We start from the raw sequence: 5,147 nt of genomic DNA, 5'->3' as shown, positions 1-5,147 counted from the left end.
TGCCCATGAATGTATGTTTCACTGCTCTGCCAACTATGGTGTTTGAGAGATGAGTGTCTGTCACCTCAGGAAATGGCACATTGTTAGGCAGGATCTTCAGGGTAAAATCTTTTCATCACTATGAAGCTCCAAGCCATAGACACAATCAATCCCATCATATTCAACAAATAGAGAGAGGGATATGTTGGCAGTTGATCTAGAATGATGGCTTTCCAATGGGTGACTGGTTCATTGGCTTCCTTCCAGCCATGAGAAATTCTGCGGCCAACAATATTCTCCAGGGCCTCAAAAGGCTTACTAAGTTTTTGCTTCTGGAGCGATGGCCCATTCTTCTTCTGGAGATGTGGTATGCAACTCATACTAAGAGGCATCTTCATCATGGCGGGAGACTTTCTGAGATAGGCCATAGCACTCCTATTCCACTGTCTCTTGGCTCTGTTTCTGTGCTTGGGCTTCATAGCTGCCAATCTCTGCATAGGAAGAACTCTTCAGTTTAAATCAGACACAAAGTGGTTTCCTCCACCATAAGTGTCTGCGAGGATAAGAAGGTGAGGATGTGAAGTCAAGGCTCTTTTTAGGAATAACTTTGGAGCAGGTGATAAAGGCAGGGCTGAATAGATTTGGATACCTAAATGGAATATGTTCTTAAGAAATTAATAGGAAAATTATCAAACTCTTGTCTACAGCTCAGTATATGTGTATCAGAGACATATTCCTGCTACAAAATGCAATTGACCTCTACTGAGAAACCTACTTCCTGACTTACTATATCAATGAGAGAGGAAGCTATGCCTATACCTAAAGTGAGAAAGAAATATCTGAACAGATGGCAAAGAATTCAAAGAACAGCCACTTCTCTCCTTATCACTCAAGCTACTGGTTAGTTGGCTGATCTATAACCACCTGCCCAAGGTCATGGCACTCCAGTCCACTGGCTCTCTCTATTGTGTCTGCTGATCTAGATCCAGGTTGATTACATAATGATATTCTGTATCTTCATTAGAGAAGTGAGTACTGTGAGTCAAACTGCCAAAAGAAAGAAACATTAATCTGTGCATCAGCACCTATTAGAAATAATTATCTTTTAAAACACATATGGACAAAGAGGATGTTTGCCATTTAAGTGGACTGAGGAATTGGACATTTTTAGCAAAGATAGAGTGGGGTGAATACCTGACATTAACCGTCCCCCAGCTATCAAATATAGGAGCTGTTAACGACATAAATTTTGGACCCAGAGCAGATTTGAAAGAATCCTTTCTTTGACTACAGAGGTCCTAGTTGCTTCCTAAACATATTTACCAAAAGAAAATATCTTGGCTCTCTAGATTCCAACTTCTGGAAATTCGGTTGAACAGTTGTGGAGCCCAAGAGCTGAACTGACCTCCTCAGCCACCGTGAAGATAGTAAGCCCACCTTCACAGAAGACTAGTGCTTCATGTGGAACAGAGTTGCCACCCCCAACCAAAGCTTTGTGACATCATCAAGGCTCTACTTATGTCATAAAACTCCTCCTAGCCAGGTTTCTTCCCTACTAACCCCCAGAAATATCCAGCATACAGGTCCTCAAATGCTGCTCATACAGCCCCATGAAGACCCAAAATAAAAACCCCAATCTTCTTCCCAATTACTTGAGTCATATTTAACAAGCAACTCAACCCCTTTATGTGTTTTTTTTTCTGTAAAATAATTTTTGGTCTGAGTCAACAACTCACATGAATGTTTTTTTTTCCTAGCTCCAATGTCCTCATTGGTTATTTTCTATTGATTTTTCCATTACTTCATAATAATAATTATCAAACTTTCCACTTCTCTTCCTCCTCCCACATTCTTCTTGCTCCGCAAATAAACCTCTCCACTCAAACACCAGTCCAAATAGAGGGCAGGGTACTTGGAGCTGTGGGAAGTCCAAGCCCACCCTTCATCCATCCAGATTTAGCAAGGTATGCATCCACAAAAAATATGATCACAAAAAGCCAGTGTATGATATGCAGACAATTGCAAGTGCCATTATCTTTGGCTTCTCCGTCTGCCCCAATTGTCAGCCACATTCAGAGCTTCCAGTTTGATCCCATGTTCTTTCATTCCCAGGTCACTGGATTAGTTGAAATCCCCTTAGTTCAGGCACAGTGTCTCATAGTGTGGACCAAGCCCTTATATTCCTGACATCCTTGCTCTTTTCCTCCATCCATCTGCTCTTCCACTGGAGCTTGGAAGCTCCATCTAGTTTTCTGATTTTGACCCTGACTTGATCTCCATCATTTGCCAAACAAAAGTTCCATGGTGGTTTTCAAGATAGTCAATCATCAGTCTGACTATGGGACAAGGCACACACAGTTCCTAGGGACATTTCACAGTGCAGTCAACCTCTCCTCCCTGATTAAGTACCTAGAGAGGGTCACCCTATGGCCTTCTGAGAACCACTCGAGAGATATCGATCTTGACATCCCCAGAATGGCCCCATTAATTGAGATATCATCAGTGTATGTGCATTAACTTGTGTGTGTTTGTGTGTGTGTATTTAAATCACAATAACAAATGGATTGTAATATTGAAGTTTCTTCTCATCTTGAGAAGAATATTTGCTACAGAAACACTCTCACAGTAATAGTGAGAGTGTAAACTATCTAAGAAAGAAGAAATAACGGGAGGAATCCCCCAGGAGTTGGGCTCAGTGTCCCAGGAATTACGCCCAAGGAAAGTCAATGAACTCAGTGATGGAAGATAAAACCCAGCCTAAATAAAACCCTAAATCATTTAGGTGGAACATGAGATACTCTTACAACAGTTACAAGAGGTCTAAAATGCCTGGACTGGAACATAAGGGGAACACAATGACGTGGAGCTGAGAGTGCATGGCAAAACTGATCGGATCTGGCAAAAATTATGTAAGCATACCAAGGAAACCACCAGTGGGACAAAACCCTAAGAAATCTGTATGACAACATATCATGTTGAACATAATGAGATTTATAGACAAAGGAAAGATCTTAATTATGTCACTGTCACACAGGTGATGATGAACCAGTTCCATCGTAGAGTGACTCCCTGCTGTGTTTAAGATAACCTGTCAATTCTGTCTAGTCAGTTACAAGGAAATTTGCATTAATTGCACAGATTAACTATCAGCATCATTTACTGCACAATCAAAGGCAAGGCAAAGAAATCATAGACATGTTGTTGAATGCTGATGATGTTATTGGGAGTTTTGATGGGTTTTTTTCTTAAAGGGTGACTCTCATCGGTGACTCTCATGCATGAAGCAGATCCTTTCTCTGTGATGTTTCCTGAATAGCCACTGAGATACCAGCCCATTGAGTTGTGGTCTCTCTCTCTTTTAAAAAGCAACTTCTACCTTCAGCTTGATCTCTTGCTTGAGCTTCCCTTCCAGCTACTAGGCTCCTTTTCTGATTCTGCAGAGGGCTTTTGTAAGGTGATGTGTGAGTGTCGTATATCAATCTGTTGATTTCATTGGCTAAGCAATAAAGGAACTGCCTCGGCCCATTTCATTGGTTAGAAGATAGGTGGGAGGAGTAGACAGAACAGAATGCCAGGAGGAAGAGGAAGTGAGGGCAGACTCCGCAGCTCTGCTCTCCGGAGCAGACGCAGGAGAGACGCCATGCTACCTGCTCCAGGGAAGACGCACGCTATGAAGCTCCAACCCAGGATGGACTTAGGCTAGAATCTTCCCGGTATGCGCACCTAGGGGCGCTACACAGATGATTAGAAATGGGCCAGAGCAGTGTTTAAAAGAATACAGTGTCCGTGTAATTATTTGGGGCATAAGCTAGCCGAGCCAGGCGGCTGGGGATTTGGGGACGCAACCCTGCCGCCGTCCATATTACTACAAATGGCGCCCAACGTGGGGCTCGAACCCACGACCCTGGGATTAAGAGTCCCATGCTCTACCGACTGAGCTAGCCGGGCCAGGCGGCTGGGGATTTGGGGACGCAACCCTGACGCCGTCCATATTACTACAAATGACGCCCAGACGTGTGGCTAACTGAGTCCACAGAAAGCCTGAGAAAGCTTAGAAAAGAATAGAGTAAAGCATGTTTCTTACGGCAATTTCTTGGGTCTGCTCTACTTGCTAGAGGCAAGCAAGCGCCTCATCTAAGAGAGGCTTCCTGACTCAGCTTCAGCTGCAAAGCCTGCAGCTCATTAAGAGGTCCTGCCACGAAACACTTAAACAGTGTTGACGAAAAGCTGAACGCATGTTTTTCGGTTTTCAGCCGTAGCAGGAAAAAAGCTGCGCTGTTTAAAAATGCCGGCTTTCTGGGCCATCCTGCCAGGGCAAACTCTGACTGTTTGAGGCAGGAGGGCCAGCTACCGAGAGAGGATTTGAGTGTTGTCTGTTGTAGCTTGCTGGCTGGCAGGGACCTTGAACCGCCATAGAGGTGTGGCTATAAACATGGCTGCAGCCTGTATATCTGCCATGAGGCTGGAAAGCTAAGGAATGGACTGGATCTAGCTGGCAAAGCCATGCCTTTAGTCCTACTGAGATTGCTTGGCAAATTAAAGACTCACGTGGTCAGAAAAAGAGAGATATACAGTTAAAGAGAGATTCAAAGACAGAGAAAATTTCTGAATGGTTTAAAGTGTGTTAAAATATATGCAAGCTGAAAGTTGAAGTTCTTAAAGCAAAAAACAAAAAAAAAAGGAAGAGAGTTGTTGTGTGTACACACCTTTAATCCCAACACTTGGGAGGCAGAGGGAGATAGACCTCTGTGACTTCAAGGTGTGGTAGCACACGCCTTTAATCCCAGTGCCTAGAAGGCAGAGACAAACAGATCTCTGTGAGTTCAAGGTGTAGTAGCAAACACCTTTAATCCCAATGCCTGGGAGGCAGAGACAGGCGGATCTCTGAGAGTTCAAAGACAGCCTGGTTTACAGATGTGCGCTCAAAAAGCAAAAAGTTAACGTAGGAATGTCACAGCTTAGATTCTTAAGCGCCTAGTGATTTAAAGGCGCAAATCAAAAGTGCTCCTGGATAGTAAAAAATTGCAGATTCACAATAGGACAGATTCAGACCACTAAACGAGTCAGACTGTTGGATGAATATACGTAGGCTTGGGAGAGAGAAGAAAAAGAATATAGAGAATAAAGTTAATGGTTTAAAAAAAAAAGGTAAAGTCTTTAAAGAGACA

The 5,147-nt window shown here is 43.3% G+C and overlaps 1 non-coding gene across 1 annotated transcript; it reads right to left on the bottom strand.

Moving 5' to 3' along the window:
* Nucleotides 1-3,854: 3,854 nt before the first annotated feature.
* Nucleotides 3,855-3,927, bottom strand: Trnak-cuu (transfer RNA lysine (anticodon CUU)). The gene has a single exon. It is a non-coding gene; the product is annotated as a tRNA-Lys (tRNA).
* Nucleotides 3,928-5,147: the final 1,220 nt, after the last annotated feature.

Source organism: Microtus pennsylvanicus (genome assembly GCF_037038515.1).
Source record: "Microtus pennsylvanicus isolate mMicPen1 chromosome Y unlocalized genomic scaffold, mMicPen1.hap1 SUPER_Y_unloc_5, whole genome shotgun sequence".
NCBI lineage: Eukaryota > Metazoa > Chordata > Mammalia > Rodentia > Cricetidae > Microtus > Microtus pennsylvanicus.
Note: the sequence above shows the minus strand (reverse complement) of the source record. Positions and strands in the feature narration are given on the sequence as shown.